Source organism: Oratosquilla oratoria, chromosome 2, assembly GCF_046742065.1.
Source record: "Oratosquilla oratoria isolate Oo_2021 chromosome 2, ASM4674206v1, whole genome shotgun sequence".
NCBI lineage: Eukaryota > Metazoa > Arthropoda > Malacostraca > Stomatopoda > Squillidae > Oratosquilla > Oratosquilla oratoria.
Genome location: NC_134778.1, coordinates 28,316,905 through 28,343,279, shown reverse-complemented (window position 1 = coordinate 28,343,279; position 26,375 = coordinate 28,316,905). Strand labels below are relative to the sequence as shown.

At 38.5% G+C, this 26,375-nt stretch overlaps 1 protein-coding gene across 5 annotated transcripts in view; it reads right to left on the bottom strand.

Annotated features, from left to right (window-relative positions):
- LOC143037946 (uncharacterized) overlaps nucleotides 1–26,375 on the bottom strand; it is a 212,025-nt gene that overhangs the window by 51,883 nt on the left and 133,767 nt on the right. The gene's annotated exons all lie outside the window — the stretch shown is intronic.

The window sequence follows — 26,375 nt, the reverse complement described above, 5'->3', positions numbered from 1 at the left end:
TCCCTTCAGGCTGCGTCAAATTTTGCTCACACATACTACCTCACCCCCCATCCACCCGCCCATTCCACCTCATGCTATCACATCATCATCCATATACAACCATTCTCCATTCACCCCTGTCTTCTGTCCTCTCCCATCCTTCCTCAACAGACATTCCCCTCTTCCCCAAAGCCACCTTCACCCCATCCATCCACCTCATCCTAGGACGTCCCCTCATGTTCCCTCCCTCCACATCTGCCTTCCACACCTCTTTTACTAGTCTTTCTTCACTCATTCTTTCCATGTGTCCAAACCATCCTAATATTCTTTCATCAACCCTATCTCCCAGCTCCTTTTCCACCCCTGTTCTCCTCCTCACCTCCTCATTTCTCACTCTATCTAGCCTAGTAACCCCCATCATACTTCTCAGACACCTCATCTCAAACACATTCAAACTCCTCCTCCTCTCTTCTTCTCTTATGTTCCATGTTTCTGCCCCATACAGTGCTGTTGGCACAATCACTCCTTCATACAGTCTCCTCTTAGCATCCATTCCCAAATGTCTATTCCTCATTACACTCTTTAATCCACCAAGGCATTTACTCGCTTCTCTCAATCTACATTCTACCTCCACTTTCACTCCACCTTTCCCTGCCACATTTGCACCCAAGTATCTAAAACTATCCACTTCCTCCAGTCGCTCTCCCTTAATGCTCACTTCCAGTCTACTGCCACTTTCACCCCTTGTACATCTCATCACCTTACTTTTACCCACATTTATCTTTAGCTTTCTTCTATCACATACTCTCCCAAACTCTGCCACCAACTTCCTCAATCCCTCCTCCGATCCTGCCACAAGCGCAGTGTCGTCCGCAAACAACAGCTGGCTCACCTCCCACTTTTCTATTTTCCTTATATTCTTTTTAGTACTGGGTGCCCATAGTGTCGCTGCATATTCCAGTTTTGGTCTAATCAATGTGACTAATATTTTTTTTTTATCATTTCTTCATCCAATTATTCAAATGCCAATTTCAATGACCTTAGTAGGTTGTATGTTTCACCTACTATTTAGTTTATATGTCTGTCTGTCCGGTGTCATGTCATTGCTGATTATCACTCCAAGGTCCCTTTCCAAGTGCACTGTTTTTTTTTTTTTTTTTTTTTTTTTTTTTTTTTTTTTTTTTTTTTTTTTTTTTTTTTTTTTTTTTTTTTTTTTTTTTTTTTTTTAACTTCATTTTCACAAATTTTGTAATTTTTTGAAATTCTGTTTTTGCTTTTACCAAACTCTATTATGCTACACTTCTTGATATTAATGTTCACCTCCCACTTTTGAGTCCATTTCCAGATTGTGTCCAGGTCTGATTGTAATGAGTCACAGTCCTCATTTTTGCATCATCTGCGAAGAAATTCATATAACATTCAACTCCTTTGTCCATGTCATTTACATATATGGCAAACATGATTGGAGCCAGTACTGACCCTTGTGGAACACCACTTATCATTTCTTCCCATTTTGAGTATTTGTCTCTAATTACTACCCTCATTCCCAGTCAGGAAGTCTTCCATCCATTTTAATAAATTACCTGCAATGCCACCTATTGATTCTAATTTTCCTATTAATTTTTTGTGCAGTACTTTGTCAAATGCCTTTTGTAGTTCTAGATAGGCACAGTCTGCCAATCCATCTCTCTCATCTATTATATCTATTATTCTCGAATAGAAGCAGATTAGATTTGTTGTACATGATCTTCCTTGTCTAAATCCAAATTGGCTTGGGTTTAGTATAGATTTTTCTTCCAAATGTAACCCATCCACTTTTAATCACTTTTTCACATATTTTAGCTACTGTGCTTGTTAGGGAGACTGGTCTGTAGTTAGTTTCTTCCTTACTTCCTCCTTTATATATTGGTACAATGTTTGCATTTTTCCAGTCCTGTGGTACTTTTCCTTTTTTGAGCTAGTATTTTATTATAGTGTGTATTTTATCTGTTAGTTCCTCCACACATTCCTTCAGTATCCAATTTGCAATTCCATCCAGACCATGCGATTTTCTAACATCTAGGTTTTTTATTTGGTCACTGATTTCCTTTTTTGTTATGGTTATTTCCTTCATTTGGGGGGGAATTCTGTTTTTCTATTCCTTCACAGTTAGGTGAGTTCTCAATTGTGAAAACCGATATAAAGTGGTTACTCATAATTTCTGCCATTTCTTGTTTTTAGTGTGTATTCATGACTTCCTTGGTGTAGTTTTTCTATTTCTTGTTTGTTGTTGTTGTTGTTGTCGTTCCCTAGACTGTCTGTCCGAGCAGTCCCGTCTCCCCAAGGAAGGCCACAGCCGAAACTGGGTTTCCCACAAATCCTTTATAGAGTGTATGTTGTGTTGTTTGCGTGCATGATTTCCATTATGTGTTGTATGGTATGGGGTGAAGTGTTACATCCTGGGCAGCTGTTCACAACACGGTCATCCAGCCTCTTCTGGTAGCTTAGAAGTGGTGACCGCATCGCAGTCTGGCCAAGTGGACTCTGTCCTTTCGTGGGAGAGAGGATTCAGAAGGGTGGATATCAGGGGGTCTGGCATGCAGCAGTGTGTTGTCTTTCAGTGTGTTAATGGAGCGGTGAGTGATATGATTATGAATATGTTTCCGGAGGCTGGTATTTGGTGGTTGTGGAGGAAGAGAAGAGAGTATCTGTGCGTAATAAAGGTCTTTGGGTGTAGTTTTAATGTTTCTTGGTGTGTGTGGGTGTTCTGCTATGTAGTGTAGCGGGTGTGATGTGTTTGTGGTGGCTGCAGCAAGTGTTTGTTCTTCAGTTTACCATTCACATATCTGTAAAATAGCTTCGGCTGATCCTTACATTTTTCTATAATTTCCTTTTCATAATTTCTCCTTTCCTCCCTGCATATTTTTACATAATTGTTTCTTAGTTTGATGTATGTTTGCCATTTGCTCTTTTTTTTTTTGTCTTTTTTCCATTTTTTCCAGGCTTTGTCTCTTTTATCCTTGGCTTCACTATATTTTTTGTTGTACCAGTTTTTTATGTATATTCTTTCTTGCTTTTGTTGTGGAACATATTTGATCACACCCTCATTATAAATTTCCTTTAGTATATTCCATTTCTCTTCCATCCTTCTTTCCTCACTAAGGAATTTTTCCCAGTTTGCATTTTGAAAACATTAAGTTTCTCAAAATTCGTTTTGCTATACATTGGTCTTCCTATTCTATGTTTCTCATTTCTTCTCAGATCCATTTGCTCTTTTAATTCGAATTCTATTAGTACATGGTCACTCTTTCCAAATGGTGTTTTCTATTCTATTCTGTCTACAATTTCGGGTTCCGTTGTGAGTACTAAATCTAGTCTCGAAGGTTCCTCATTGTTTCTGTATCTGGTATTTTCCTTTATCCATTGGGTCAATGTGTATTCAAAATGGTCATATCGAGTAGCATGCTTCCCCATATGTCCTCTCGACCCCTCACTGTCAATTCTTCCCAACATTCTTTGGAATTAAAATCACCCATAACTACTGTATTTCCTCTTTCTTTCAGTATATCAGTTATTTCATGTTTTGTATCTTCTAACAATTTGGAATGATCATGTTCTGTCCAGGCCTGTGTTTTAGGGGACACATACACTACTACAAATTTTCTACTTTTCATGTGGTTGTTTTCTATCTTTATCATGATTGACTCTACATTATTTCTTCCTTCTGTTATCTTTTTCACATTTAAGTTTTTCTTGGTCAGAATTAGTACTCCCCCTACTTGTTTTTCCTTTCTATTCTTCATCCAGCAGTTATATAGACCTTATCCCACTGTGTTAGGTGGAAATGAATATGTAGAAGTGCACAGAGAAGAAAAGATAAAATACGAAAAAGATGTCATACAAAAATGTAAAGATCAACCAAATTTATTTTACAGATTTGTAAACAACAAACTGAAAAACAAACAAGAATTAGAGAAACTACGAGAAGGAGAAGTCGAATACACAGAGGAAATAGAAATGGCAGAAATTATGAATAAGCATTTTAAATTGGTGTTTACAACCTAGAGATATCGAATGGGAGGAGATAGTTCCCCCTATGAAAGAGATAGAAGTATCAAGAGATGAAATAATGAAACACTTGAGTAATCTCGATGTCAGAAAATCGCATGGACCGGATGAAATGGCACGGATGAAATGACACAGATGAAATGACACGAAAAGAAAATCAAGACAGACAGTTAGAGAAGAGACCTGAAAAAGAACAGCTTTCCCCACACAGTAATATACATCTGGAACAAGTTGGAAGAAAAAGTGACATGTGCAAAAACAATTCATGAATTTAAAAACAGTTTAGATAAAATGAGATATGAAGACGGGACACCACAAGCATAGCTCCCCTTCCCGTAAAATACAACTAGGTAAATACACCCATTAACTCCCCTCCCTCCCTCTTATCTTAGCTCCTCCTGGATGATGGGTCATCCCTGCATCTCTCCCACTGCCCTGGGTCTGAAGCAGTGTTGCAAGACACAGCACATCCACAGCAACGTTACTTCATTAAATCAGTGACCCCCCCTTCTCTGTCCCTTTGTGCAGAAAAAGAGAAGGTGGGGAGAAATCCCTTCAGGCTGAGACAAATTAGATGTAGAAAGAGAAATTAAGTATAACAATATACTAAAAATCGGGATATCAATGATTTGATGGAGGAACTAGTAAATTTAACCACTTCCATACGGTGACGCCACGTAGGAATCATGAGGAGCAAGTGGGTACGCGATGATGCCGATGTCGGCTTCTTGATTATATTTATTGTAGTTGTACCTACGTAACCTCCATTCTCTCTAAACTGGCTTCATCATATTTTCTATGGTTATCAAAATTCATGGGTGAAAGAGAACGAACGATTGAGCACTGACTTTATTTTTTATAATGTGATTATTATGACACAACATCACACGTCGGGCAGCTAATGCTGCCAGACGTGCAATGTGCCCCAGAGTGAAGAGGTTAAAAATTTATTATAGAGCAATGCTCAGAGATAAGCTATCTACTAAAAGCCTACAAAAAGATGAACAGAGAGCTTAATGATCTCAAAAAATGAATTAAATATGGTCATAAGTGATAACGAAAGAATGAGAAATGAAGATAAGAACAAAAATGAAACATTGTAAAAAAAAAAAAAAAAAGAGGTCAAAGAACAAATACATGCAATGACTGAAAGAGTTGGAAAATCAATTAAGGAGATGGATCTCCTAGAAATAAAAAATCAATAGAAACAAGAACAAGAAAATCAGAAAATAACATTTAAAGAAATAGTACAACAGCAGGTAGGGGAAAAAGCCAAAGAAATGGTAATTAAACTAATTACAGAAAAGGAAAATTGGGTAAGAGACACATACATACATATACCAAAGGCTTTTTTCCCCCTTACAAGGGAGGTACTTCTCATACCTCATGAGAGGTACAAAGTAAACAGAAGGGAAGTTAAGCATAAGATAAAGGAAGCAAAGTGGAGAGCAGATGTGAAATGGGGTACGAGTATGACAGAAAATTTTGAAAGTAATAAAAAGATAATCTGGAAAGAAATTAAAAGAGGAAGAGGAGGTGAATCAAGTAGAGAAGGAAAAGTAAAAAGTGCAGATGGAGAGATGATAATGGAAGAGAAGGCAGTGAGAGGAAGGTGGGTAGAGTATTTCAGGGAGTTGCTAAATGTGAAGGAGGATAGGGAGGGAAAGGTAGTTGCAGTGGGAAGCACTAAGAAAATGAGTGTGATGAGTGAGGAAAATGGAGGAGAAATAAGGAAGGATGAAGTGAAAGCAGCTGTTAAGATGATGAGAACAGGTGAGGCACCTGGTCTGGATGGATGCCATGCAGAATGTCTGAAGAAAGGAGGTACAGTTATGGTGGACTGGCTGGTGAGGTTATCTAATGTTTGTTTAAGAGAGGGTAGAGTGCTGGAGGACTGGAGGAGTGCCTGTATAGTTCCGCTTTATAAGGGAAAGGGGGACAAGTGTGAGTGTAGTAGTTTCAGAGGGACCAGCTTGTTGAGTGTAGTTGGGAAGGATTATGGGTCTTGATTGTGAGAATTAGGAGAACTGAGGGAGTAATTGGTGAGGAACAGTGTGGTTTTAGGAAAGGTAGGGGATGTGTAGATCAGATTTTTGTGGTAAGACAGGGTCAGAAAGCTATAGGAAAAGGTAAGGATGTTTTTTTAGTCTTTTATGGATCTGGAAAAGACTTACAACAGGGTAGACAGGAAGGCACTGCAGATATATGGGATAGGAGGAAAGCTGTTAAGAACAGTCAAAAGTTTTTATGAGAGTAGTAGAGCTTGTGTTAGGATTAGAAATGGAGAGAGTGAATGGTTTGAGGTAAAGCTGGGACTTCACCAGGGATGTGTTATGTCGCCCTGGCTGTTCAATCTATACATGGATGGGGTGATGCAAGAGGTGAATGCAAGGGTAGTGGGTAGAGGGTTGGAGATGGTTAAAGAAAATGGAGAAAAATGGGAAATAAGCCAGTTGTTGTTTGCTGACGACACTGCACTTTTAGCAGAATCAGAGGAGGGATTGACGAAGTTAGTGACAGAGTTTGAGAAGGTGTGTTAAAGAAGGAAGCTGAAGATAAATGTAGGCAAAAGTAAGGTGATGAGATGTACAAGGGGAGAGAGTGACAGCAGGCTGAAAGTGAGCATTAAGGGTGAAAGACTGGAGGAAGTGGATAGTTTTAGATACTTGGGTGCAAATGTGGCAGGAAAGAGAGGAGTGGGGGTGGAGGTAGAGTGTAGATTGAGAGAAGCGAGTAAAGGCCTTGGTGGATTAAAAAGTGAAATGGGAAATAGACATCTGGGAATGAATGCTAGGAAGTTATATGAAGGAGTGATTATGCCAACAGCTCTGTATGGGTCAGAAACATGGAACATAAGAGAGGAAGCGAGGAGGAGTTTGAATGTGTTTGAGATGAAATGTCTGAGAAGTATGATAGGGGTTACTAGGCTAGAGTGAGAAATGAGGAGGTGAGGAGGAGAACAGGGGTGGAATGGGAACTAGGAGATAGGGTTGACGAAAGAGTATTAGAATGGTTTGGACACATGGAAAGAATGAGTGAAGAAAGATTAGTAAAAGAGGTGTGGAAGGCAGAGGTGGAAGGAGTGAATGTGAGGGGGCATCCTAGGATGAGATGGATGGATGGGGTAAAAGGAGCATTACAAAAGAGAGGAATGTTTGTTGAGGAAGGATGGGAGAGGACAGAAGATAAGGGTGAATGGAGAAAGGTTGTGTATGGATGATGATGTGATGTATGAGGGGGTGGGGGTGGGGTGAGGAGGTATGTATGAGAAAAAATTTGATGGAGCCCAAAGGGATTTCTCCCCTGTCTTCTCCTTTTCTGCATGAGGGGACGGAGAGGGGGGGGATCGCCGAATTTATGAAGCAGCCTAGCTGTGGATGTGCTGTGTCTTGCGACACTGCTTCTGACCCAGGGCAGTGGACAAGATACAGGGATGACTCGTCATCTGGGAGGTGCCAAGATAATAGGGAGGGAGGAGGGTGGAGGGGAGTGGAATATGTAGGGAATGGAATGGGTGGGAACGGTTTCTCTGCCTTTTTCTTTTTGGCTAACCCCCCATGTAAGGGGGAAATAGCCTTTGGTATATGTATGTAGTAAATAGAGACAAATACTCAACTTGGGAAGAAATGATAAGTGGTATACCACAAGGTTTGGTATTGTCTCTGATCATGTTTGCCATTTAAGTAAATGACATGGATGAAGGTGTGGAATGTTATATGAACTTCTTTGCAGATGATGCAAAAATACTAAAGAAAATACAGAAGAAGATTGCAAATCACTACAGAAAGACCTAGATAAAATCTGGAGTCAAAAGTGGGAAGTAACTTTAACATCAAGAAATATAGTATAATGGACTTTGGAAAAAGTAAAAATAGAATATCGAGGAATAATAAAATCGGTGAAAAAGAAGTAAAAAAATTTAGCTCAGAACAGGACCTAGGAGTAATTGTCAGCAAAGACATGTCACCCAACAAACATATTAATAAAACAATCCAAGAAACCTTCAACTTACTAAGGTCGATGAAAGTGGCTTTTGACTATTTGGATGAGGAAATGGTCAAGAAAATATGAGTTACATTGATAAAACCAAGATTGGAGTATGCTGCGACACTAAGGACACCAAGTACTAAAAAGTATATAAAGAAATTAGAAAGAATACAATGAGCAACAACAAAGATGGCACCAACACTCTCCAAATTGACATATGACAAAGATTGTCTAAATTGGAATTACCAACTCTGGAACAAAGAAGAGAAAGAGATGTACTGATTATTTTTAGAATCATGAAAGGAACGTAAGTCCTAGATTGAGATGATTTATTAAAGTGGGACAAGAGAAAAACAAGACATGAAAAGAAACTCAAAAAGGATAATTATAAAAGAGATCTGAAAAAGAATAGCTTCCCACACAGAGTGGTGGATATCTGGAATAAATTAGAGAAGGCAACAGTGTGTGCAAATACTATTCAAGAATTTAAGAAAAAACTTGATGCTGAAGGATACAAAGATGGGTCACTATGAGCATAGCTCCCTTCCCGTATAATACAACTAGGTAAATACATACCCCACATATGAGCGAGAACCACAGGCAGGAACAGATGGCTAGAAACAAGCTCTGATTTACAGTGCTTTTTTGATCAATTCAAAGGAAACACCTAGTTGTATTTACATTCGGGAAAGAGAGTTATGTTTATAAAGTGACTGAAATGATAAAATAGAGTATTCAACATTAGTGTTAAATACACAAAATGGAGAATGATAAAGGAGAAAGACAAAAAAGTGAACCAACGAAGAGATGTTTGGATGTAAGCAGAGTGGAATCGCCGCTGGGGGTCATACCTAAGAAATCTTGTATGATTGATACCCCGAAATCTACTCAAAGGTTGGATAATAATGCATTTTCAGGGTTTATAAAAGAAAGTGGAATATTAGGTAGAGGTATAAAATTGGAAAGAGAATCTAGGTATAAAAATGTCCTCAGAAATCAGGATATTCTTGAATTGATAGAGGAACTAATGGATCTAAAAGCTGAATGCAGGGCAATGTACAGAGAGGTGAATCAACTAAAGAACTAATGACGAGACTAACGGGGAGCTTAATGATCTAAAAAAAGAATTAAACATGGTCAGAAGTGAAAACAAAAGAATGAAAAATAAAGATAAAATTAAAATGAGGCTTTGAAAAAAGAAATGAAAGAACAAATACAAGCAGTGACCAAGAACATTGGAGAAACAATTAAAGAGACATATCTCCAAGAAATAAAAAATCAATGGAAAGTGGAAAAATAAAATAAAAAATAACTTTTAATGAAATAGTACAGAAACAAGTGGAATAAAATGTTAAAGAAATTGTAATAAAAGTAATTAAGGAAAAAGAAAATTGGGTCAGAGTCACAATGGATAAAAAAGTGCACTGTAGTTTAGGGTATTTGAAAAAACATAATGTACCTAGATAACAAAGAGAAAAAGAGAAAGAAATTGCAAAAGAAATTCTGAATGAAATACAAGAGGAAGGACAGGTAATGAACAAAGAGATAGAAGAGGTATGTAGGATGGGCCAATACTCTAAAGAAAAACAATATAGACCACTACCAAGTCAAACCAAGGTCTCAAATGAAGCAGAAGTACTTTCAAAAACAGCAAAGCTGGCAAATAGTGAAAATTACACAAATGTATGAATAAAAAAAGAAATGAGCGATGAGGAGAGAAAAGACAATCAGAAGTGAAGCAAATGAAAAAACGAAAGAATGGAGACTGAAAAGAATGAGTGTGTGTGTGTGTATATATATATATATATATATATATATAAACATAATAAACAAAAAAGGAGAAAGGAAAAAATTTCAAATAACATATACCAACATAGACAGCATGATTTCAGGACTAAATGAATTAAATGATTATCTGGCAGTCGATAAACCAGACATATTGAGAATTGTGGAGACAAAATGAAAAGGTCCACTACCACCCAATACTGTGGGACAAGGATACAACCACTGAATGAAAACTAGAAAAGAAGAACAGGGTGGAGTCATGTTTTTGACTAAGGCTTAAATGTGACAGAGATAACAGAAGGAAAAAATAATGTGGAATTATGATAAAAGTTGAAAACAGTGACATGAAAAGTAGAAAATTTGTAGTAATATATGTGCCCCCAAAAACACAGTCTTGGACAGAGAGTGATTATTCCAAAATATTGGAAGACACAAAGAATGCATTAATTGAATTACTGAAAGGAGGAAATATGGGAATTATGTTGCACGTATCATACCAACGGTCTACATGCATTTTACCAGCCAGTACCAGTGTACACAGATGCACACATGGATGAAGAGTTGGTGGTAGTGAGCCTGCTCAAGACCACATCTCTCAGGTCAAGCAGGGTCAAAAGAGCAATTATCTCTGGATTACCAGCTAGCCCACGCTGCTCTTTCAACTCCAACAGTGAAAACATGATACCGCAGACCGCAGTATTGATTATGAGAATTAAGGTTTCACAAATACAAAGATTAACGCTCGAGAACTTACCAGTCACAGTTTCTAATGGGTTGGGTTCTCAAAATGTGGCATTTGAAATCTGAAGATTAAGGCCTTGCCTTAGAACTCTGAAGACATACAACACATAATGGAAGACTGCATTATACACAATCATGCACGCAAACAACACAACATACGCTCTATAAAGGATTTGTGGGAAAACCCAGTTTCGGCTATGGCATTCCTTGGGGAGACGGGACTGCTCGGACAGAGTCTAGGGAACGACAACAACAACAACAACAACTCTGAAGACATAGGTCCCTTGCCTTGACATTTCTAATTTTGAGGTCTGTCTGGAACCAGAGCTCTGGGTAGTCTGACACGACGTTAGTGCGGACTGTATTCAGTAGGACTCTTACAAGTTCGAAAAAGCCCAAAAGGCCACGGGTTAAAATTGAGCTTTTAAGCAAATTCTCAAAAGTTCAATCCGATTTATCAAACCAGAATCTATTACATAGATTTAACAAGCAAATAAAGAGGAGGGGAGTTAAATCACATCTTATTTAAAGTTACAATTGGCATGGTTCAAAGCTTCAGGAAATGCTCCTGATTCGAATGAAGTATACAACACTTTGAGGGAAAGTTTCCTGAATGAAGGTAAGCACTAAAAGATTCCCAATAACAATTACCACAACCTCCCCGACAACAAAAAGAAAGTGTTTAATAAATACAGCACTTTAAAAAAAATCTACAATAACCCCTTAGAAGCTAGAGCCCTTACTTGGTCTCTAGAGGCTAGCACAGTCTTATGAGAAGGTCTCAAAGAGGTAGGTTCTGAATCGACATAGTTGTCTTCCAAAGAAATAACCTCCTCCAAGTTTGAGGCCTCTTCAAAAGGCTCCAACTCGCCAGCCTGCAAAGTAGCATCCACTGGGGATTCATCCTCATGAAAGGAATGTAACTCAGAATGGAGCTCTAGTGGGATTAAAAGTCTAACATTGACCTTAACAGAGTTTCCATCAGGCTTAATGACAGAGACAGTATGAATCACAAGATCTTGGTTAGGATAAGTGTCAATGACACAAACCATGGGCCAGAAGGGTCTGGTCTTAAAGGGCAGTTTCAAGAAGACAATTTCACCCTTTTCCCAGTTTCTAGAACTGTGGTACACAGCTCTATGCCTTTCCCTTAAGCTGACCAAGTATTCTGTCAGCCATCGTTTCTTAAACTCTTCATAAAAAAAATCCCTAGAGTTCATGACTAAGTTAAGAAGAGAAGGATAGTCTTCTCCCAATGCCCCTTCAGGGACTTGTTCCAAGTGACCAAACATCAAGGAAGGAATGGTCCTTCCTATAAGGATATGATTAGGGATAATAACATCTACTTCGTTTTCACTGGAATGATAAGAGGTCTATTGTTCAAAAAATTTTGAACATCGGACAAAAGGGTGGCAATCTCTGCCAGGGAAGGAACAGACCTACCCAAAACCTTATAGAGACATTGTTTCACCATCTGAATCAACCTTTCCCAAGTGGCACCATACCATGCAGCATAAACAGGGACGGTTCTGTGCTGAACAAGGAAGTTTTAAACTTCTCTTCAAATTCTGAAGACGATAGAAGTTGTCCAATAATACTTCCTGCTTGACCTTATCTACATTCCTGTCTCTAACACATAAATGTCCTGTGTAATCCACACCAGTATGGGCAAAAGGCACACTTAATTTTACTCTAGAGGCGGGTAAAGAGGAAGGAGAAGGATACTTAACAGCACGGGAATTATATTTCTTACAAACTATAATCCTTCAAAATGTTTAAAACTGCTTGTCTTGCCTTAAAGATCCAGAATCCTTGCTTGCGAAGAAAATTAAGAGTAGCTTGCAGTCCCATGTGCATTACTTGGCAATGAGCAAAAAATATCAAAAGGCTTGTCAAGTGATGGGATTTGGACACCCCCCCCCCAAAAAAAAGGGGGGGGGAGGGGGTTCACAATCTCATATTTGAGGTCAATATTCTTGTCCATCCTGCCCTTAGATCTTATTAAACCATTCTTGTCCAAGAACAAGTTCATTTGACTTACTAAAGGAGGTATGTCATTAGTATTGGGGTTCTCTAAATAAGCCAATTCAGAGGGGAAGGCATCCTTTTGCATTATACCTATCAAATAATTAGAAGTGGCCTTAACAGGGTCAGTATTAGACTTCTTAAACAAAAACACAGCTTTAAAGATCAAGGAAGTGTGATGTAAAAGTTTGCTGTTAGAAGAAAACTTTAAGATGCCAACTAGAGGAGGAGTTCCAACTTGCACAACAGCCGCATTGACAATGTCTCCCTTGATGCAAGAAGGAATACATCCCAAGTGACCCTTCGGCCAAGCATGAGGTGGCAACAACAACCATTCCAGCCCATAAACTAGGTACGCGCGAAAACAAGCGCGGCACTACGATCGCGCTGGTACTGTTTACGTCGCCATAATTTTGCGACCCATTGGATTTTGTTTGGCTTAGTTTGAATGCTTTGAGCGTTCAGCGTATGCGCAGGATATTCAAATTATCCTGTTATTGTGCAAGTGTATGCCCGATTCTTCAAAAGCAAATAAATATTCACCGATTCAAACACAAATTTGGTTATCAACCGTGGCAAATTAGTTTTTCGAGTAAAAATATTAAGGTAAGACATCAATAACATCATATTTATATGTAAGAATGTTGTTTTTTAACCTATTTTCTCTCGTATATGAGCAGCTCAGTATCATTGAGTAATATACACTTGGTGATTTTTTTCCCCAAAAATCTTCACATGCCAAGTTGCACGTGCGCCGAATGGCCTACCGGCTCCGCTGTTTGACGTTCAAGACAAAAATTCCACAAATCAATCAATCAACCAAGTTGCATGTCAATTGGGCCAGTGGTTTGAATTTTATTGATTATTTCTAAATTGACAACAGTTGCCATGACAACATGATAGGTGTTAGTAAGAATGGTATAAGAAGAAGGTCCTGCAATATTAATGCTCAAGTCATTAACATTGCAGGACCTGAGCAAGTCATTAACTTTGCAGGACCTTCTTCTTATACCATCCTTACTAACACCTATCATCTTGCCATGGCAACTGTTGTCAATTTAGAATTAATCAATAAAATCCAAACCACTGGCCCAATTGACATGTAACTGGGCTTGTGATGGTTTTTGGATCAACAAATCACCAAGTGTATAATACACAACGATCTTAAGCTGCTCATAACCGGGAGAAAATAAATTAAAAAACAATTTTCTTACATCAAAATAATATTTTATTGATGCCTTACCTTAATATTTTTACTCAGAAAACTAATTTGCCGAGGTTGATAACCAAATTTGTGTTTGAATCGGTGAATATTTGTTTGCTTTTGAAGAATCGGGTTTTATGATAAAACCTTCACATGCCAAGTTGCATGTCAATTGGGCCAGCAATTTGAATTTTATAGATTATTTCTAAATTGACAACAGTTGCCATGGCAACATGATAGGTGTTAGTAAGAATGGTATAAGAAGAAGGTCCTGTAATGTTAATGACATGCTCAGGTGATTTATTGACCCATAAAATCTTCACATACCAAGTTGCATGTCAATTGGGCCAGCGGTTTGGATTTTATTATTTCTAAATTGACAACAGTTGCCATGGCAACATGATAGGTGTTAGTAAGAATGGTACAAGAAGAAGGTCCTGCAATATTAATGACATGCTCAGGTGATTTATTGACCCATAAAACCTTCACATGCCAAGTTGCATGTCAATTGGGCCAGCGGTTTGGATTTTATTGATTATTTCTAAATTGACAACAGTTATCATGGCAACATGATAGGTGTTAGTAAGAATGGTATAAGTAGTAGGTCCTGCAATGTTAATGACATGCTCAGGTGATTTGTTAACCCATAAAACCTTCACATGCCAAGTTGCATGTCAATTGGGCCAGCGGTTTGGATTTTATAGATTATTTCTAAATTGACAACAGTTGCCATGGCAACATGATAAGTGTTAGTAGGAATGGTATAAGAAGAAGGCCCTGCAAGGTGATTTGTTGACCCATAAAACCTTCACATGCCAAGTTGCATGTCAATTGGGCCAGCGGTTTGGATTTTATTGGTTATTTCTTAATTGACAACAGTTGCCATGGCAACATGATAGGTGTTAGTAAGAATGGTATAAGAAGAAGGTCCCGCAATGCTGTTGACATGCTCAGGTGATATATTGGCCCATAAAACCTCTACATGCTAAGTTGCATGTCAATTGGGCCAGTGGTTTGGATTTTATTGATGATAATCTGAAAATTGACAACTTCATGGTTGCCATGAAAAGGCAAATATGGTATGATGGAGATGTCTCACATTGTTTTTGACATGCTCATGTGATTTGTTGATCCTTAAAACCCAAGTTTACCAAATTTCAATAAAATTGGACCAGTGGTTTAGAGTTAATGTATATTTCTTTACCGGAATCTTTACAAATTACCACCCTTAATTCTAACATTTTGTTATGGTAAAGTCAAGCCAAAAATGTGGGCTATAAAAATAATTTAAAAAATCTTATCTCCTTTATTTTTCAAGCTATTTCAAAAATTTAAAAAGCATTTTGTTTCTAATAAAGTTGTCTTTCATATGCAACAATAAATTAAGGGGTAATTTTTTTTTTTGAAAATTTTGTGCCCGTACCTACATAAACCCAGCAAATGAATCTTTCCTTAAACAGCTTAGCACTGCAAAGTTTGGTTACAAAATCAGCCATATTATGTTCCGAAGGAACATAGGTAAAGGATATAGGAGTATATTTGGCTTTGAAATTTTCCAAAAGATTGGAAATTTCCTTCAATCTATTGTTAACAAATATGTTCTTCTTAGGAGCCTTGTTGGTTAGAATCTAAGAAAGAGCAATTTGACTATTAACATGGAGTACAACAGAATCAACCAGTGGAGCAGACACCAGTCCTTCCTCAAAAATAGTTTTGAGACATTTTAAAGATAGTAAAGCTGCCATAAGCTCCAGAGAAGGCAATGTTCTTTGTTTAATAGGAGCCACCTTGACCTTGGCAAATAGAAGAGAGCCATTAGACTCTTTTATCTCTCTTCTTTCTTGCCCTACATAAATGGCACACCCATAAGCTTCCTTAGAAGCATCAGCAAAAACAAAAATAACTTAAGGGGAGATTCTGAACAGGTTTTCCTTTTAAAGGATAAGTCATCCTCCCAAAAGTTTTCACATAACTTCTTCCATCTTGTAAGCAACTCACTATCCAATTTCAAATTCCAATCTACCATTTTTTTGGCACATCTCTCTAATAAGAATTTTTCCTTGTAATAACACAGGAGAAAAAAGAACTATTGGATCAAATATAGAAGCCAAAGAAGACAAAATTTGTCTTTTGGTTGAGGCATCTTTGTTAAGGAAAACATCCTTGATTCTCAAGGTATCATAATTCTTATCATAAATATATCCCAACACCTTTACCTCTTCCTTATTACAAATGACTTCTTGTTTAAGAACAGAGAGAACAGAAGTAAAGTTGCATGTCCACTCCCTGAAAGGTAAACCTCCATTAAGCATGATCTTATTAATCCTCTCGACCATAGTAGGGAGCGAACGAAATTCATTGGAGGTGTAGATCAGATTGTCTACATAGAATTTATCCTTAATTAAGGAGGCAGTTTGAGAGTCAGCCTGCATGGAAAGATGATGTTGGATGATGAAGTTCAGTATAAAGGGAGAGCAGATGAAACCAAAAATAATAGTATTATACCTGTAAGGAATATATTGGTTGTTAATCCTCCTAAAGAAACAGAACCTATTACGATCACCCTCATCCTTCAAACGGATCTGCAAGAAGGCTTTCATAATATCTGCTAAAATTACAAAATTGTTGGTTCTAAGTACAACAAGAGAGAGGAGATTGTTCATCAAATCAACTCCTGGGAATGCAGCCTCATTTAAAGAAGGGGCCTCTCCTATTTTGAGTGAGCAATTGAAAACAGGTCTTATTTTAGAGGTGGCAAGATCATCATTCTTGAGAACATATCTATGGGGTATGAAAATTTGGCCAGGGACTCATTAAGTAACAGGTTCAATAATGCCCAAGGGCTCTTGCTGATCAAACAGCCTCATACTCCTCCCTAAGGCCTTTTTGCTCAAGCTTGTCATAGACCCTTTGTGCCACTGCCAAGGCTATCTTTAGATTTGAGGGAACAAGGTCCACCAAATCCCTTTTCTATGGGATCTTTACATAATAGTGACCATCCTCGATGGAAATGGACTGTTTATTCATCAACCTCCAAAGCATTAACCCCTTCGATACGATGATGCCTACGTAGGCGTCACGAGGAGTAAGTGGGTACGTGAGGATGCCGATGTCGGCGTCTTGATTATATATATTGTAGTTGTACCTGCGTGACCCCCATACTCTATAAATTGGCTTCGTCATATTTTCTATGGTTATCAAAATTCACGGGTGAAAGAGAATGAGCAATACAGCGGTAACTTTATTTTTTATAATGCGAGTATTATGACGCAACATCGCACGTCTGTGTAAGAGGCCAAACATCTGGCAGCTAATGCTGCCCGCGAGATTTTGGCCCGTATTGAAGGGGTTAATATCAGGGGTTTGTTCTTCTTTAATGCCTATAGATTCTAAAGAATAAAAACTATCAAGACCATACTCTACATTAGAGTTAACAAAAGCTTCCTGCTGAGGATCAAATTGTAAACTTACTGGTTCCAAGCAGAAATTGACAAGTAACCTTTCCTTGCCTAACTTTTTGGGATGGAAAGAATTTAACAGTCTTTTTAGACTGAGTACAGGAAGTCCCTTTCTCAGGGTTCTTTAGAGAAATTCCATTGGCCTTCAAAGAACTGCAGAAAATAAGAGAATCACTATTGTATTCCTCAATACAATTAAAAGAATCGACTCCAAGGTCAGATTCTGGATTTATCCTTAAAGGCTTGCCTTTAAATCTAAAACCATCAGAATTTTGTCCTTCTGTAGAGGATATTTCAGAAACCCCCTTTATCATCCTTCTTATATAGAAAGGTTTCTCACTAGGAGGGATATATTGAGCCCCAGTCCCGTATGGAATGAAACCATTAGCAAGTTAACCTTGCAAGATGAGCTACCATATAAGGGGGCTCTCTCAATAGAAAACTGCTGAAAGTTTTGCAGAATTTCATTTCCAATGATCCCCAAAAGCTTCAGTTGATCTCCCTTCACCTTGGGGAAACTAGGGGAAAGAAAAAATTTGTATTTGGGACAAAGAAAAGAAGTGACAAACAGGGTGGAAGAGTTCTAATTTTGACCAAGAAAGATTTGAATGCGAAAAAAATAACTTAAGGAAAAAATAATGTAGAATCAATTATGATACAAGTAGAAAGTAAACATATGAAGAGTAGAAAATTTGTAGTAGTGTACGTGCCCCCCAAAACACAAGCCTGGTCAGAAAGTGATCATTCCAAATCATTAGAAGATACAAAATACAAATTAACTGAAATACTGAAAGACAGGAAATACAGTAATTATGGGTGACTTTAATTCAAAGGAAATATGCTGGGAAGAGATGACAGTGAAGGGGGGGGGGAGGAACTCTGGGGTAATGTCCTTCTTGACTTGACCATTGAGTACACAATGACCCAGTGGATTAGAGAAAATACTAGATATAGAGGTAATGAAGAACCCTCAACATTGGACTTGATACTTACGACAAAGCCTGAGATTGTTGAAAACATTTATTACAAAACCCCGATAGGAAAGAGTGACCATGTACTACTAGAACTAGAATTGAAAGAAAAAATGGATCAAAGCAAAAATGATAAACATTGAATAGGAAGACTGTATAACAAAACAAACTGAGAAATTTAAAACATTCTTCCGCAATGCAAATTGGGATAAATTCCTAAACAAAGAAACAGGGATAGAAGAAAAATGGAACATACTAAAAGATATCTATAATGAAGGAGTCAATAAATATGTACCACAACAAAAAATAGAAAGAACATGCATAAAAAGCTGGTACAACAAAAGTTGTAGTGAAGCTAAGGACAAAAGAGACAAAGCTTGGAAAAAATGGAAGAGAGACAAGAAATCAAGCAAATGGCAGACATACATCGAACTGAGAAATGAATATGTAAAAGTACGCAGAGATGAAAAGAGAAACTACGAAAAAAGGATAATAGATAAATGCAAGGGACGGGTAGAGGTTGTATAGATCAGATTTTTGTGGTAAGACAGATATGTGAGAAAGCTATAGGAAAGGGCAAGGATGTTTTTTGGGCCTTTATGGATCTGGAAAAGGCTTAGGACAGGGTAGACAGAAAGGCACTGTGGGAGGTTTTGCGGATATACGGGATAGGAGGAAAGCTTCTAGGAGCTGTCAAGAATTTTTATGAGAGTAGTAGAGCTTGTATCAGGATTAGAAATAGAGAGAGTGAGTGGTTCGAGGTAAAGGTGGGACTTCGTCAAGGATGCGTTATGTCGCCCTGGCTGTTCAACTTATACATGGATGGGGTAGTGCGAGAGGTAAATGCAAGGGTAGTGGGTCAGGGATTGGAGATGGTTAAAGAAAATGGAGAAAAGTGGGAGGTGAGCCAGCTGTTGCTTGCGGACGACACTGCGCTTGTGGCAGGATCGGAGGAGGGATTGAGGAAGTTGGTGACAGAGTTTGGAAGAGTGTGTGATAGAAGAAAGCTGAAGATAAATGTGGGTAAAAGTAAGTTGATGAGATGTACAAGGGGTGAAAGTGGCAGTAGTCTGGAAGTGAGCATTAAGGGAGAGCAACTGGAGGAAGTGGATAGTTTTAGATACTTGGGTGCAAATGTGGCAGGAAAAGGTGGAGTGAAGGTGGAGGTAGAATGTAGATTGAGAGAAGCGAGTAAATGTCTTGGTGGATTAAAGAGTGTAATGAGGAATAGACATTTGGGAATGGATGCTAAGAGGAGACTATATGAAGGAGTGATTGTGCCAGCAGCACTGTATGGGGCAGAAACATGGAACATAAGAGAAGAAGAGAGGAGGAGTTTGAATGTGTTTGAGATGAGGTGTCTGAGAAGTATGATGGGGGTTACTAGGCTAGATAGAGTGAGAAATGAGGAGGTGAGGAGGAGAACAGGGGTGGAAAGGGGGTTGGGAGATAGGGTTGATGAAAGAGTATTAGGATGGTTTGGACACATGGAAAGAATGAGTGAAGAAAGACTAGTAAAAGAGGTGTGGAAGGCAGATGTGGAGGGAGTGCACATGAGGGGACGTCCTAGGATGAGGTGGATGGATGGGGTGAAGGGGGCTTTGGGGAAGAGAGGAGTGTCTGTTGAGGAAGGACGGGAGGGGACAGAAGACAGGGGTGAATGGAGAATGGTTGTATATGGATGATGTTGGGATGCATGAGGTGGAATGGGTGGGGGGATGGGGGGTGAGGTTGTACGTGTGAGAAAATTTTGACGCAGCCCGAAGGGATTTCTCCCCGTCTTCTCCTTTATGCATGGGGGGACAGAGAGGGGTGGTCGCCGATTTAATGAAGTGGCCTTGCTGTGGATGTGCTGTGTCTTGTGACACTGCTTCTGACCCAGGGCTGTGGACAAGGTGCAGGGATGACCTGTCATCCAGGAGGTTCTAAGATGAGAGGGAGAGTGAAGGGGTGTGGAGTGTATTCAGGGATGGAATGGGTGGGAATGATTTTATGCCTTTTCCTTTTTGGCTACCTCCCTTGTAAGGGGGAAAAAGCCTTGGTATATGTATGTAAATGGAAAACTAAAAATCAAACAAGAAATAGAAAAACTGCGCCTGGGCAAAAATGAATATATAGAGGAACTAGAAATGGCAGAAATTATGAACAACCACTTCAAATCAGTGTTCACATTAGAAGGTTCACCTGACTGTGAAGAAATCAAGAGAAGAAATAATCGTAACATAAAAGGAAATACATACATACATATACCAAGGCTTTTTCCCCCTTACACAGGGGGGTAGCCAAAAAGGAAAAGGCATAAAATCATTCCCACCCATTCCATCCCTGAATACACTCCACACCACTCCACCCTCCCTCTTATCTTAGCACCTCCCAGATGACGGGTCATCCCTGCACCTTGTCCACTGCCCTGGGTCAGAAGCAGTGTTGCAAGACACAGCACATCCACAGCAAGGCTGCTTCATTAAATCGGCGACCCCCCCTCTCTGTCCCCCCATGCATAAAAGGAGAAGACGGGGAGAAACCCCTTCGGACTGTGTCAAATTTTGCTCACACATACTACCTCACCCCCCCATCCCACTGCCCATTCCACCTCATGCATCACAACATCATCCATATACAACCATTCTCCATTCACCCCTGTCTTCTGTCCTCTCCTGTCCTTCCTCAACAGACATTACCCTCTTCCCCAAAGCCCCCTTCACCCCATCCATCCACCTCATCCTAGGACGTCCCCTCATGTTCGCTCCCTCCACATCTGCCTTCCATACCTCTTTTACTAGTCTTTCTTCACTCATTCTTTCCATGTGTCCAAACCATCCTAATACTCTTTCATCAACCCTATCTCCCAACTCCCTTTTCACCCCCGTTATCCTCCTCACCTCCTCATTTCTCACCCTATCTAGCCTAGTAACCCCCATCATACTTCTCAGACACCTCATCTCAAACACATTCAAACTCCTTCTCTCTTCCTCTCTTCTTGATGTTAGAAAATCACATGGCCCAGATGGAACTGCAAACTGGATACTGAAAGAATGTATGGAAGAATTAACTGACAAAATATACAATATAATTAAAGTATCACTTAAAGAAGGAAAAGTGCCACTGGATTGGAAGAAGGCAAAGATTGTACCAATCTATAAGGGAGTTAATAAAGAAGACCCATCTAATTACAGACTGGTATCACTGACAAGCACAATAGCAAAAATTTGTGAAAGAATTGTCAAAAATTGATGGGTAAAGCACCTGGAAGAAAAAACTATACTAAATCCAAATCAGTTTGGATTCAGACAAGGGAGATCAAATTTGATCTGCTTCTACTCAAGATTAATAGACATGATACAAGAAAGAGATGGGTGGGTAGACTGTGCCTTTCTCGACCTACAAAAGGCATTCAACAAGGTACCACATAAGAAACTTATAAAGAAGATAGAGTCAAAAGGTGGTATCAGAGGAAAATTATTAAAATGGATGAAAGACTTCCTTATTGGGAGGAAAATGAGAGTTGTAATTAGAGAAAAATTCTCAAACTGGGAAGAAATGAAAAGCGGTGTCTCACAGGGATCAGTACTGGCCCCGATCATGTTTGCCATATACAGTGGCCGCGAAAAGTTTGGGCGCAAAATTATAGGTGCCCAAACTTTCCGTTAAACTCAAAACATGCGAAAAATACAACTTTCCGCCCAAACTTTTCGCTATTTTTCAATGCTAGCATTTGTACCCGTATTTAGCCGAGACAATACGCACTACTTGGCAACTCTGTTTAGGCGCACTCGATGTCACGTGGAGTCAGTTTCTAAACATCTCTCACAGGGAGTAGTCTTTTTTTGCGGTGGTCTCTGTTTTTGTGCCTTGATATCTCCGTAATGGGAAGTGGTAAAGAGCTGGAAAGAGACACAGTTGTTACAATCATAACCCTCTATAAGGAGGGTTATAAGTGTAAAGATATTGCTACTCGTGTGGGAATTGGAGTGCGTCAAGTGCAAAAGTGGACCAAGAAATTTCGAGACGGAGGAAGTGACATCATTCCTACTCCAAAGCATCGCTCTGGTCGGCCAAGGAAGATATCAAATCGTACTTCTACAGTTATTAGGAGGCAGTTAGATAAAGATCCAACGCTCACAGCTCGAAAACTGAAAGAAAATAACCCTGCACTGCTGCATGATGTGTCTGTAAGATGTATTTCTGATCATTTAGCCAAAGATTTACAATACCGTAGTTGCTGTGCTAAAGTTCTTCCCCTCCTAAGTGCAAAGAACATACGTGATCGCATAGCATTTTGCAAGAAATATAAGGACTGGTCCTTAGAAGACTGGGAACGAGTATTGTGGAGTGATGAGTCTACGTTTGTGGTGTCGTCGGGCTGCAGGTCGAAGCATGTGAGGCGCCCCAGGGGGTCTGACCCTAATGACCCTCGCTATACAGCTAAAGTGGTGAAACATGCTGCAAGTGTTATGGTGTGGGGATGCTTTGCATTTGGTGGAGTTGGCAATTTAGTGTTTCTTGCACAAAATGAGTGTAAATCAGCACACTTATTTTGAGTTATTGTGTGATAACCTGCCTGAAAGTTTTGAAAAGTGCAATGCTAGTTGGTTTATGCAGGACGGAGCTCCTGCTCACACAGCTCGGTCTGTTACCCAATGGTTAGAAGACTGTGGTGTTGATTACGTAAAAAAATGGCCTGGAAATTCTCCAGACCTAAATCCCATTGAGCACGTATGGCATATAATTAAAAAACAGCTTCAAGATCGTGACGTCTCCACTGTAGCTAAGCTAAAAACAGAAATACAGGATATTTGGGATAATATTATTCCTCAACACGTACAAAACCTGGCAAGATGCATCCTGGCACGTTTGGAGAAGGTCATAAAGCTTAAAGGAAAATCGCTTGGTAAATAAGGTATGTAATAAGCCATTTATAGGTCTTTAAATGATTATTTAAATGTCACAAGTGTTTACATTTGTGTCTCGTTAATTACGCGCCCAAACTTTTCGCGGCCACTGTACATTAATGACATGGATGAAGGTGTAGAGTGTTATATGAATTTCTTTGTAGATGATGCAAAACTATTAAAGAAGGTAAAAACGGAGGAAGACTGCAACTCATTGCAACAAGATTTGGACAAGATCTGGAATTAGACCCAAAAGTGGGAAATAAAATTCAATATAAAGAAATGTAGTATAACGGAGTTTGGAAAGAGTAAAAACAGAATATCAAAAGATTACAAAATTGGTGAAGAAAAGGTGAAAAAAGTAAACTCAGAGAAAGATCTTGGAGTGATGATTGGAAAGGACATGACACCAGATAAGCATATTAACAAAGTATTTGGAGAAACCTACAATTTATTGAGATCAATCAAAGTGGCGTTTGCCTATTTGGACGAAGAAATGATAAAGAAAATCCAAACTACACTAATAAGACCAAAACCCGAGTACGCAGCAGCACTCTGGACACCCAGTACCAAAAAGAACATTAAAAAACTAGAAAGGTTACAAAGAGCAACAACCAAACTAGCACCAACTCTTTCCAAACTAACATATGAGCAAAGACTGTCCAAATTAGAACTACCAACTTTGGAACAAAGAAGAGAAAAAGGTGACCTGCTGCATCTCTACAGAATAATGAAAGGAATGGAAGTTATAGATAGGGACGACTTGTTAATATGGGACAACAGTAAAATGAGAGGACACAAAAAGAAACTAAAAAAAGATAGTTACAGAAGAAATTTAAAAAGAAACAGCTTCCCACACAGAGTGATAGATACATGGAATAAATTAGACAACGAAACAGTGTGTGCAAACACTATACAAGATTTTAAGAAAAAACTTGATGCTGAGAGATACAAAGACAGGTCACCACGAGCATAGCTCCCTTCCCGTATAATACAACTAGGTAAATACAACTAGGTAGAGGATAAGGAAGGAATTTGTGTGGACAAGTTGAATCCCTCTACTGTGAAAAGCAAACTAGTTTAATCCCGGAGGGGATTTTGAGATTCAGTGTAATTAAAACCTCTTTTATTCATTAGAGGTAAACCAAATGAAGAAACCAACTTGTCCATAGCAGGACTTAAACAAGGTCCTACCCTGTCTTCCACCAATTCCTTATCAATAATGGAAAACTGGGCTCCAGTGTCTAATAGGAAAAGACATTGGTCAGTTCTCTTGCCTCTACTAACTGGAAGGGAAACTAAAGGAACAATTGAATCAAACAAACCATGGAAATTAAACATTTTCCCTTCAGAAGGAGGCAACTTGTTAACCATAGGACACATGGCTCCATGGTGCTCGGATTTGTTACACATCAAACATTTATAAGGCAGAGAATCCTTGTCCCACCATACTAGATTGTATAGGACCTTTCAATTTTGTCTCCACAATTCCCATTATGTCTGGTTTCTCTATTAACAAACAGTTGTTTAGTTCATTTAATCCAAAAATCATACCATCCATGTTTGTGTATGCCACTTTTAATTCGTTTCTTTTCTTCTCTTTTTTCGTTTGTTTCCATTTTTCTGATGTACTATATTTTTAGTCTCAGATCCAGCACTCAAAAGTCTCCGTTCTTCCTTTTTTTTTTTTAGCCTCATTTATTAGTGCCCTACCTTTCTCTATTTCTTCATCTTTTATTTCCTTTTTTATACACATGTTTTGTAATTTTCACTGCTAGTTTTGACACTTTTGATATTATCTCTTCAGCTATCATTTGAGTCGTTAGTTTAACTTTCATTGGCCTATATTTTTTTCTTTAGAGTATGTGCCCATCTTATGCATGTCGTCGACTTTATTCTTCCAACTCTGGACCCTTGTCCTGAACAATTTTCAGTATTTCCTTTGCAATTTCTTTTTTTTTTTTAGGTATTTGTGTACATTATATTTTTCTTGGATGTCGTAAACCACAATCCACTTCTTTTTATCCACTGTGTCTCTCACCCAGTTTTCCTTTTCTTTGATTACCTTAATTACTGTTTCCTTTGCATTCTTTACCTGCTGTTGCACTATTTCTTTGAAGGCGATTTTTTTTATTTTCGCATTCCTGTTTCCACAGATTTTTTTTTTTTTTTTTTTTTTTTTTTTTTCAATAAGATCTGTCTCTTTGATTGATTCTCCCATCTTTTTGGTCACTGCTTGTAATTGTTCTTTGACCTCTTTTTTTTAGTTCTTCATTTTTGTTTCTATCTTCATTTTCCTTTCTTTCATTTTCTCTTTTAATCATACTTAGTTCACTTTTTATATTGTTTAATTCTCTGATTATTTCATCATTGGTACTGCGTAAGTTTGACATCTCTAATTGCAAAGCTCTATGGTCTAATTTTACATCAATTAATTCATCAACTAAGTCGTTGATTTCTCAGTTTCTTAGTGTCCTGCTAATCCCAATATCTCTTTCTGTGTCCATAATTATTTCTAATGTTCCCCTTTCCCTCTGAAATCCCCCCAAAAATACTCTATTGTCATACCTCTGTGATGTCTTTGGAGTGACATTTACCCACGTTTTCTTAGGGATTAGTCCCAGTGGTGACTCCACTCTACTCATGTCTAATCCTCTCTTTATTGGTTTGTTGATTCTTTTTTCATCTTTATTTTCCTTCATTTTGTGCTAAAACTATACTTATTTAAGTATTGGATTAGACACCTTACCAGTCACTGAGAGCACAACACTACATCTCAAAAGACAACAATAAGGTGTTTTCCCTGAATCCAGCAATAAAGCTCTAAGTCAGAGCTCAATCACTGACCCTCCTTCCTCTTCACAACGAGGAAATTATTTTTGCTGATAATTACTCCTGGGTCCTTTTCAGAGCTAATTTTTTTTTTTTTTTTAATTCCTTTCTACCAATTTTATATTGCCCTGATATTCAATTTTTCCAAATTCCATTATACTACATTTCTTGATGTTGAAGTTTACTTCCCACTTTTGACTCCATTCCCAAACTTTATCTAGGTCTTTCTGTAGTGATTCAGTCTTCCTTTGTACTTACTTTCTTAAGTAGTTTTGCATTATCTGCGAAGTTCACATAACATTCCACACCTTCATCCATGTCATTTATATATATGGTAAACATTATCAGAACTAACACAGAACCTTGTGGGACTCCGCTTATTTCTTCCCAGATTGAGTTTTTGTTTAAGTACCATCCTCATTTTTCTCCCGTTCAAAAAATCTTCCATCCATTT